The sequence below is a fragment of the Gossypium arboreum genome, chromosome 5, assembly GCF_025698485.1.
Source record: "Gossypium arboreum isolate Shixiya-1 chromosome 5, ASM2569848v2, whole genome shotgun sequence".
NCBI lineage: Eukaryota > Viridiplantae > Streptophyta > Magnoliopsida > Malvales > Malvaceae > Gossypium > Gossypium arboreum.
Window position 1 is genome coordinate 84,241,184 of NC_069074.1, and position 11,832 is coordinate 84,253,015.

Here is an 11,832-nt window from a genome sequence, read left to right on the forward strand (position 1 = left end):
TTACAAATAAAATCGGTGCTCCCCATGGAGACAAACTAGGATGAATAAACCCACAATCTAATAGTTTCTGAACTTGAGCCTTCAGTTCTGCCAGCTCCATCAGTGTCATTCGATAAGGGGCGATAGACACCAGAGCCGTACCAAAAATCAACTCAATCTCAAATTCTACCTCACGGCTCGGGGGTAATCCTGGTAATTCCTGTAAAAAATCCCTCACATTACAGATTTCCTTAACCGAAGGGTCCACAGAATCAGAAAGACTGATGTAGGCTAAGTATGCCTCACATCCTTTCCTCACCAACTTCTCTGCTACCAATGCAGATATCATATTGTTCAAATAATTTTGTCGTTCTCCAATTATGACTACCTCATTATCCTCCTCGGTCTTTAGAACCACCCTCTTTTCAACACAATCTAGACTTGCATGATGCTTCACCAACCAGTCCATACCAAGAATTAAGTCGAACTCCCCAAACGGAAATTCCATCAGATCATCCAAAAATATTGTCCCTTGGACTTCCAACAGAACGTCCTTGAACAGCTTACTAACCCTAATGGTTTGCCCCAGCGGACTCACCACAGAAATCTCACTAGAAGTACTCTCAAACGAAATTCCCAAAGTCTCAGACACGGAACATGCAACATAAGAATGTGTAAAGCCAATGTCTATCAGTGCAACATAAGGTTCATTAAGAATAAAAAATGTACCCGTGATGACATCTGGAGCATCTCCAACCTCATGACGACATGCAGTATAGACAAGTGCAGGCTGTCTCGCCTCAGTCGGCCCAGCACCTCTGCCTGGTGCTCTTTGACATCGCCCTATACCATTACAACCCTTAGCCTATCTTCGGCCCCTAGATGGCTGTTGTACTCCTCTCGACGACTCCATAGTCTTAACAACTGGAGCTTGCACCTGATTACCCCTCAGTGGACAATCTTTAACTTGATGCTAAGTCGATCCACACCTCAAACAAGTGCCAGTAGATCTCAAACACTCGCCTGGATGACATCTATTCATAGCTGATAGATCGTCACCCTAGTAGGTGCAAAGTAGGCCCTACTCTAATGGGCCCGTTAGTCCTGACCATTTTCTTAGGCCTCATCCCAGAACCAGTAGACTTAGAATCCCTCTTAACTTTCCTTTTCTCACGATTTTGGCGACAGAGTGCTTCACCTCCTCGGCTATGTTGGCCTTCTCGACCAAGATTTAGAAATCAAGCTCCCTCTGAGGAGCTATCAGAGCTCGCAGACTATCACGAAGACGATCCTCAAATCAAACTCAACGCTCATACTCATTCGTCACCATGCCCCTCGCATAACGACTCAGCCTCAGAAATTTGGCCTCATACTCGACCACTGAACGATTTCCCAGAGTGAGATTCAGAAACTCAAGTTGCCTAGCGTCAGTGTAGCTAGCTCCCACATATTTACACTGATAGGTGGTCTTAAACAAATCCCAAGTCATCCTATCAGGCTGAGTACCCTCCTTAATGGTCAACCACTACTGGTATACCTCATCACGAAGCAGAGACACAACCTCCTTGAGCTTCTGCACATCAGAAAAATAGAAATCATCCATTATGCACTATGTGGCCTCCATCCAATACTTGGCCACATTTAGAGCAACTCCAGCGATACCCCTAAATATCTCAGCCCCATTCGACCGGAGTCGTTTTGTAACCGACCCACAACCTCCAGATCCGACACTAACCCCAGCGACCCTCTCCAAAATTCACAGCATGGCCTGGGACAATACGTCATCCCCAACTATACGGTCTTGAGACTCAGCACCAGTCTTAGTAACAGGTGACACCAGCATATCACTAGTGTCCAGATTAGGGATCGTATCAGATGCAAATGACTCAGCTCGAATCTCTCTACGGCTTCTACCTCGGCCTCTAGTACCCCGTCCACGAGTACCACGTGTGCTCATCGTAATTATTGAGTTAATCTGCATTTAGAAGTTTTATGCACATTAGTTTATAGTTTCGATAATTATTAGTAGATATTTTATGCAAAACAGTATCAAAGTTTTAAAGTCAGTTATCGCGAGTAACAAGCTCACTACAGTTCCAGTTTACACTACCTACGTGTTTTAGTAAAGTACCACCTACAGTGGTCTCACAACACATACATAGTATTTTAGACAAATACAGACAATATATCATTTTAAGCATGCTTTAGATAGTATATATCAGAGTTTAAGGGAACTTATAGGATCAGCACTCGAGACTCGGTGAACCTCATAGTTGAAAACATTTAAAAGTGTTTCTTTAAAACCAATTTTAGAACCCAAAATTCACAGCCGAGTTTTGAACTGGGCTCTCATGCCACTAAATGTAATACCCCAAACCTGGCCTAGACGTTATGGTCGAATCTGGCAGCGTCACATGAGAGTGTTTTTAGAAAGTGTTAACAAGTTAAAAATCGTTCAGTTCATTATTGTTACTTAAGTCGTGAAATCTCTAATCCGATTGTTAGGTAAACACATTTCATTATCACGGAAGCTAAAACATCTATAATTCATTAATCAATAGCTTAATAGTTTAAAATCCTTGAACTAAACTTAAAAATAGTTCAAGTTCAAAGACATTTTAATCCCAAAAATAAATATTTAGAATAAAACAGACAAAATAGAATGTTACTCAAAAATCCATAAATATCCAACAGTGGTCACCATCGAGCCCTCCGTCGCACCGATCCGTCTATTGCTGAGGATTACCTGACAGACAAATAAACAAAGGGGTGAGTTTTCACAAACTCAGTGTGTACAACCCCACAAGCAGCATGCACACAAACAGATAACAAAATACAGATAGTTCGGCCTTAGCCATACAGGTATCGCATACATAACAAATCAGATATTAGAAAACATGCCCACCAACCCTGCACACTATCTCCGACCAACCCAACACACCATGTAAGGATAAAATCGACCCACCCAACTCTACACACCAAGTATAGGGATATAATCAACCCATCCAACCCTACACACCAAAAGGTACTGTAAAACAGTACATAATAGATATATACAGTGTGGCTGCTAGATAACAGGGTAATCGCCTCTCAGACTTCCTTCTCTTCACAAAAATCCCAACCCAATACAATGTAACATACATATCATGACATGCTTATATGCAGACATCAGATCTTATCAAAATCATGGCAGAATAGATATACGGAATCAGACAGATACACATGCTTATAATAACATGCTTTTGTATACAATTCAGTAATCAATCAGAGTATAGGGTTTAAGTAACACTTATCGCCCCTACAGTTAGGTCACAGTTGACTTAGGTGACCCGTGCAACCTTATAGTACATTTCAAACAAATTGGGCTCACAGGCCCGTATGCCCTACCCGTGTGGGCCTATACTGCCCAACTTGGCTTTGCCTGTGTGGATCACACGGCCTAGCCCAAAGTTCCACACACCTGTGTGGTTCGTCCGTGTGACCCACACTTCCTTGCAGCCTACACGACCTAATTGGTCGAGCTCGTACCTCACACGTCCGTTTCTATCGCGCCCATGTGGTGCGCATACAACCTGGCTCATCAGTGACATGCCCGTGTTTCGTGACGCCGGCTATCACACAGGAAGACCACACGCCTGTGTGACGTTTACAGGCCACTTTTTGGCTTTCATCGAAACTCATTTTCTACTCGATCAGAGTATACACCTGATTTGTTTTCGCTGCTAATCCAACCACGAGCTCTCCAAAGCCTAAGATTGACAATACCGAGCCCAAATTAGTCACTTAAATCAACTTACATAAGAAGAGATAAAACCCAAAACTCGAGATCTACTTACCTTTGATGAAAAACAGTGTTTCCTCATTGCTAAGAATTGGATTATTGGTCTACTGAACCTTGATTAATCCCTAAACAACAACCAAAACCCTTTTAAATAATCTCCAACGAAAATCTCATAACTTAGTTTAAACGTTACTTACCGAATCGTCAGAACCATTAGCAAATGTCACAGCTAAATAGAAGAGAATGAAAAATAGAAGGAAAAAAAATAGAGAAGAAGGAAAAAGAAAGGAAAGAAAAAAATTTCGACAGTAAGGGTTTAGAAGAGGAAGAAATGGCAGAGATACTGTTTTGTCAACAAGAAGAAAATAAGAAAGCCCTAATTCTTCCTTAAAGCCCACAACTCAGAATTTTAATAAAACCCAACTCTTAATTGCACCTTGTAGCAAAAATAATCCCATCGCCACTGCAGGAAGTCGAACCCCTAACCCTAAGAGTATTCCCTTGCCACTTAACCACTAAACCAGCAGGCCCATTCTATTAAGTTTTTACCCATAATTCATTATAAGCCCACTGATCTCAAGTTAGGATTTCTTTAATAATTATAAAAAAAGACCAAAAATAACTCAAAACACAGATTCAGACACTTCCAAGCCCAACACTTATAAGAGCCAAAACTACAGAAATTTAGGGCGTTACAGTAAGCTTGTTAATTGAGCAATGGGCTTATAATTAAGATCTTGTAATTTCATGTTAGAATGGGCTTGCTGGTCTGGTGGTTAAGGTGTGTGCTGGTGTATTAGAGGTTAGGGGTTTGAAACTCTGCGCGAGCGAGGGAGGGAATTATTTTTGCTGCTTGTACCGTGTGGGTATTGTGGTTTGACCGAAACTCTGTAGTGGAATGAGTGGGGAGTAAGGTGGAGCGACTTTAGGAGTAATTTGAGGGATTGGGCAGTAATCTGAATATTTTTTTTGGTAAAATTTGATTGTTTTCTCATTCCCCAAACTTTCTGTCGCTATTTTTTTCTTCTTCTTTTGCATTACCTACTTTTTTTCTTTTCTTTTTCCCTTTTGCTACTGAAATCCTCATTATTTCTCCCTTAATCCATCATTTTCTCGTGAATCTACATCTGGGTTAGCACTCACGCGAGTTCAGTAAGTCTTTTCTGTTTTTTTACTATCGTGGAGTTCATAATAATTGATTAGTAATCTGGTTCTTTTGTTAATAATGGTGTAGGAGGAGGCCTTGATTAGTGACTTTCGTATCCCTTGTGTTAGCGACTCTAACGGAAGTTCTCTTAGTCGGTAAGTTGAGTCTTCGTTAGTTCCTAATTATCAAATTTGTTTATGGATTCACTGATTATAGGTTTTAGAAGGCTAGTAGGTGTTTTTGCAGTAAAACCATATCAGGTGTGTACCCAAAATGCAGAAACGAGAGTTGACGAAAATTCAAAAAATAAAACTGTAGACGCCACACTGGCGTGTAGTCACCCGTGTGGTAGACCGTGTCGTAGTACACGGTCGTGTGGTCGATGAACCAGGCCGTGCACTTGTGACATAAGTGCATGACATGGCCGTGTGATGGCCAGAATGGCCATGTGAGACATATGGGCTTGATCAAATAGACCGTGTGGGCCACATCAGAGTGTTGAATTTTGGACCAGGCCGTGTAATCCACACAGCCAAGGCTAATTTGAGATATGTAGGCCACACGAGCAAGTCACATAGACTTATGAGCCTATTTTTCTGAAATATTCTGTAGGGTTGCTCAGGTCGCTCAAGTCGACTGGGACCTATAGTTAGGTCGGTAAGAGCTACTTGACCCCTGATTACGTGATTTGTCTATGATTATATATGCCTTAGCATGTACAGTGATTTGTATGTATGATCTGTTAATTGTGCATTTTCATGTCATATATTGTATGCTGCATTACATTTGGGTTGGGTTGATATATATGAAGGAAGTAATCTGAAAGGCTCCTAAGCCTGATATCTGACGGCATAGCTGCAATTATCCTATTATCTGCCACATTTTGGTACAACATGGTTTTTAGGGATGGGTGGGTCAATTTTATCCCTACATGGTGTGTACGGTTGGATGGAGTTGGTGTGTAAAGGTTGGTGGGTAGGGGTAGGACTCTATCTAATCTGTTGTTCTAATTTTGTATATGATTAGGCTAAGGCCTTAATATATGTCTGATTCTACATCTGAGTGGGCTAAGGCCTACACTGACTTCTGTAAGGGGCTGCGGTCCCGATTAATGATGATTATAATCTGTTGTATGCATGTTTTTTGTGGGGATTACACAATGAGTTTGTGAAAACTCACCTTTTCTATTTAATCTGTACAGGTAATCCCTAGACTTGACGGCTCAATGCAACGAAGGACTCAATGGTGGCCACATACATTTGGACTATTTTAAACTCAGTTTTGGTATTCATTTCTTAATTATTTTCTAGGTTGTTATGTATGTAATTTGAGGACTTTTTGGACTTTATTTGGATTTTTAAAACGGTTTATGGGGTTTTAGCCTAAAATTGATTTTTAATCAAAATGACGCTAATCTTTAAGATGAACTTTAACAAAAGCTTCTGCGTAAAAGAAGGGTTTTAAAGCAAATCAATTACTCCTCATTTTCCTGAATTAAATGAAAGATAATAACTGGAAAGGTTTAGGATCAATACCTTTTCAAAAACACTATCATATGACATCGCTAGATTCAGCCGTGATGTCCAGGCCGAGTTTAGGATGTTACATTTAGTGGTATCAAAGCCAGGTTACAAAACTCAACTGTGGATTTGGGTTTTGAAATTTGGTTTTAAAGAAATGATTAATAAATAAATTGAAATATTTTTGAGGGTATGTGTAGTACACCGAGTCTCCGGCACCGATCCCGTAAGTATTCTGAAATTCTGTTTGAATTTGTTTAAATATACTACTAGCATGCTTGAAACAGCCAATAGGTAGTAAACTGTACTAAAAACACTCTAAATAGTGTAAACTGGAAACTATAGTGAGATTGAGACCTGAATAATGAACTTTGAACTTTTGGTACTGCTCTGCATAAAATATTTGTCAATAAAAATTAAAACTGTAAACTGATGCATAAAACTGTTAATATAGTTAAATTATGAAATTCTCGATGAGCACACGTGGTACTCATGGATGAGGTATTAGAGGCCGAGGTAGAGGCCGCCGAGGAGCTGGAGCTGAGTCATTGGCATCTGACACTATTTCAAATTTAGACACTAGCAAGACGCAGGTGTCGCTAGTTATAGAGACCGGGTCTATGTTTGGGTCTCATGATCGCGTGGCTGGGGACAATGCACTGTCCTACGCCATGCTACGGATTTTGGAGAGGGTCGTTGGGCCCAACACCAGTACTAGAGGCCAAAGGTCGGTTACTAAATGACTCTGGTCCAATGGGGCTGAGTTATTCAGAGGTGTTGCTAGAGTTGCACCTAACGTGGCTGAGTATTGGATAGAGGCCACAGAGAGGATTATGAATGATCTGGACTTTACTAATGAGCAAAAACTTAAGGGGGTTGTTTCTCTGCTACGTTACGAGGCTTACCAGTGGTGGCTCATGGTTAAAGAGGGCACTCAGCCCGAATGTTTGACATTGGATCAATTTAAGGTGATTTTCTAGAGTTATATCGACACTAGGAGGCAGGAGTTCCTTAATCTCATTCAGGGAGATCGTTCATTGGCTGAATATGAGGGCGAGTTCTTTAGGTTAAGTAGTTATGCGTGAGGTATGGTGGTGATCGAGTATGAGCACTGTGTCTGGTTTCAGGATGGTCTTCGGGATAATTTACGAGTTCTGATAGCTCCACAGAGGGAGCGTGATTTTTTTGCTCTGGTAGATAAGGTGAAGATCACCAAGTAGGTAAAGCACACTGAGTGCCAAAATCGAGACAAAGGAAAGACTAAGAAGGATTTACAACCCTTAACTTCTGGGATGAGGCCTAAGAAAAAGGCCAGATCTGATAGGCCAGTAAGAGTTGGGCCTCCTGCTACACCTTTTAGGGTGGCGATTTGTAGACACTTTAGTAGACACCATCCGAGTGAGTGTTGGAAGACTACTGGGGCATGTTTGAGATGTGGGTCCACGAAGCATTGTGTTAGAGATTGTCTACTGAGAACTGATTAGATGCAAGCTCTGGTTACTGGGATTGTACAGCCGTCAAGGATAGTTCAGTAACCATCTAGGGGCCGAGGTCAGGATAGGGTTGGTAACAGCATGGGCCGAGGCCAAAGAGCACCAGCAGAGGTACTGGACTGACTGAGGCGAAGCAGCCTGCTTTAGTCTACGCTGCTCGTCGTCGTGAGGACAGTGATGCTCTGGACGTCATTATAGGTACGTTTTTAATATTTAATATACCTTATCTCGCATTGATAGACATAGACTCTACTCACTCATATGTACCTAGTATTGTGGCTGAGACTTTGGGGATTCCATTTGAGAGTACTAATAGTGAGGTAACTGTGGTGAGTCTGTTGGAGCAGTTTATCCAAGTTAATAAATTGTATAGAGACATACCGTTAGAGGTGCAAGAGACAGTATTTCTAGCTGATCTAATGGAGCTTCCATTTAGGGATTTTGATCTGATTTGGGGATGGATTGGCTGGTTAAACACTGGGTGATTCTGGATTGTGCAGAAAAAAGGGTTGTCTTGAGGACTGAGGAGGACAAAAAGGTAGTCGTGATTGGAGAACGACGTGATTGTTTGACTAATGTGACTTCTGTGTTGGCGGCAGAAAAGTTAGTGAGAAAAGGATATGAGGCATATCTGGCCTACATCAGTGTTTTAGAATCTAGGGACTCTTCGATTAGGGATATCAGAACTGTAAGGGACTTTCCAAATGTGTTTCCTAAGGAACTGTGAGGTTTGCCTCCAAGCTGAGAGGTAGAATTTAGGATTGAACTCATATCAAGTATAGCTTCGGTGTCTATTGCCCCTTACCGAATGACATCGAAGGAGCTTACAGAGCTTAAGGCTTAGATTCATAAACTGTTAGATCGTGGGTTCATTCATCCCAGTGTGTCTCATTGAAAAGCAGCTGTTCTCTTTATTAAGAAGAAAGATAGGTCAATGAGGTTGTGTATCGACTACCGACAGCTGAACAAACTAACGATCAAGAATAAGTACCTACTTTCGAGAATATACGACTTATTCGATCAATTCAGAAGGGCTTCGATGTTCTCTAAGATTGACCTACAATCAGGATATCATCAGTTGAAAGTAAAGGAGGCCGACGTACATTAGACGACATTTAGGACTCGATATGGACATTAAGAGTTCCTAGTTATGCCCTTTGGTTTGACTAATGCACCAGCGGTGTTTATGAACTTGATGAACTGTGTGTTTCAACCTTATCTAGACCAATTTGTGGTGGTATTTATCGATGATATTTTGGTGTATTCTAAGACAGAGGATGAACACGATGGGCATCTCAGAGTGGTTCTGCAGATTCTCTAAGAGAAACAGTTATTGCGAAGTTTAGCAAGTGTGAATTTTGGCTCTGAGAAGTGACCTTTTTGGGACATTTGGTTTCTGCTGAGGGGATTCGTGTTGACCCTCATAAGATTGAGGCTGTGTTGAGTTAGAAACAGCAGAAGAATGTGTTTAAAATTCACAGCTTTCTGGGGCTAGCAGGATATTATCAACCTTTCATTGAAGGGTTCTCCTTGATCGCAGCTCCGTGACTAAGCTTCAGCGTAAGGGAGTTCCTTTCATTTGGATTGATACATAGTAGGAGAGCTTCGATAAGCTCAAGACGGTTTTAACTCGGGCTTCTGTTCTGATACAGCCTGAGCCTGGTAAGGACTTCGTGGTATACAGTGATGCGTCGCATATGGGTCTGGGTTGTGTTCTGATACAAGATGGAAAGGTAGTTGCGTATGCATCCCGACAACTCAAGACTCATAAGGCTAATTATCTGACGTACGATTTGAAATTGGCAGCGATTGTCTTTTCTTTGAAAATCTGGAGGCATTACCTCTATGATGAGAAGTGTACTATCTACACTGATCACAAAAGCCTCAAATATCTCCTCACCCAGAAGGAGTTGAATCTTAGGCAGTGTAGATGGGTGAAGCTGTTTAAGGATTATGATTGCACCATCGAATATCATCCTGGTAAGGCCAATGTGCTGGCCGATGCTTTAAGCCGTAGAGCCATAACCGATCTAAGAGCGATGTTCGCTCGACTTAGTCTTTTCAACGATGAGAGTCTTCTAGCTGAAATCCAAGTAAAACTAACATAGATTGATCAGATCAGAGATAAACAGAAGGGGGATAAGTCTCTTGAACTGTATTTCTGTTAGGTCAAAAGTGGTGTTACTATGGATTTTGGGTTAAACAGTGATGGGGTACTTTGTTTTCGCGGTCGGATCTGTGTATCGATTGATTAGGACTTGAGGCAGTCAATTCTGAGGGAAGCGCATAGTAGCCCTTATGATATACATTCCGACGAAAATAAAATGTATCGAGATCTGCGAGATTTATATTGGTGGCCAGGGTTGAAGCGAGAGGTTACTGACTTTGTTGCTCGCTGTTTGACTTGTCAGTAGGTTAAAGCTGAGCATCAGTTACCTTTGGGTTTACTGCAGCCGGTAAAGATACCGATGTGGAAATAGGAGTGAATAACGATGGGCTTCGTTAGTGGGTTGCCTCTAACACCCACTAAGAAGGATTTTGTTTGGGTCATTATTGATAGATTGACTAAGTCTGCTCACTTCATCCCGGTTAGAACAGACTTCTCTCTACAGAAATTGGCTAAACTCTTCATCTCTGAGATAGTGAGACTACATGTGGTACCTGTCTCGATCATCTCTGATAGGGATCTTCGCTCTATGTCTCAGTTCAGGAAAAAGTTTCATGAGGCTCTAGGTTCAAGGTTAGACTTTAGTACTACTTTCCATCTTCAGACAGATGGTCAATCGGAGAGGGTATTTTAAATACTGGAGGTCATGTTGAAGAGCTATGTGATTTACTTCCGAGGCAGTTGGGAGGAATACTTGCCTTTGGCGGAGTTTGTATACAATAATAGCTGCCAGTCTAGTATACAGATGGCACCTTACGTGGCACTATATGGTTGTTAGTGTCGCACTCCTTTGTGGTGGACTGAATTAGGTGAACGACGTGTACTGGGTCTGGAGTTGGTTTCTGAAACTGAGGATAAGGTCCGTTTGATTCGAGATTGACTGAAAGCGGCTTCTGATAGGCAAAAGCCCTATGCAGATTTAAAGCATCATAAGACTGAGTATTCTATGGGGGACTTCATTTTTTTGAAGGTCTAACCATAGAAGAAGGTTCTGAGGTTCGGTCACAAGGGCAAGTTGAACTCTAGGTTTATTGGGCCGTATCAAATTCTAAAACAAGTGGGACATGTTGCATATTAGTTGGAGTTACCTCCAGAGCTAGATGCATTCACAATGGGTTTCACATCTCGATGTTGAGGCGTTACCACTCTGATCCCACACACATTGTTCTTGTAGAGGAAATTAAAGTTCGGCCATATCTGACCTTCAAAGAGGAGCTGGTTCAGATTGTGGATTGCGACGTTAAGGTTCTAAGAAGGAAATCCATTCCTTTAGTAAAGGTGTTGTGGCAGAATCATAGCACTGAGGAGGCCACTTGGGAGCTAGAGGATTCGATGCGTCAGCAGTATCCTCATCTCTTCTAATCAGGTAAAATTTTGAGGACGAAATTTTCTTTTAGGGGGTAGAGTTGTAACGCCCCAAAATTTATGTTTTTGTTTTTGTGAATTTATGACACACAACTTTGTATCTGCTTCAATGGTTAAGTGTTCTGGATGTGTGTGTGAGGTCCCAAGTTCAAGTGCTGAGTTGGGCAAATTTTGGTATTTTTCTGAAGTAAGCCTGTTAATTGAGCCGTGGGCTTATAATTAAATTCTTGTAATTTCATGTCAGAATCGACCCGTTGGTCTGGTGGTTAAGGTGTGTGCTGGTGTGCTAAAGGTCAAGAGTTTGAAAATCTGCGCGAGCGAGAGAGGGAATTATTTTTGCTGCTTGTGCCATGTGGGTGTTGTGGTCTGACCAAAAATCT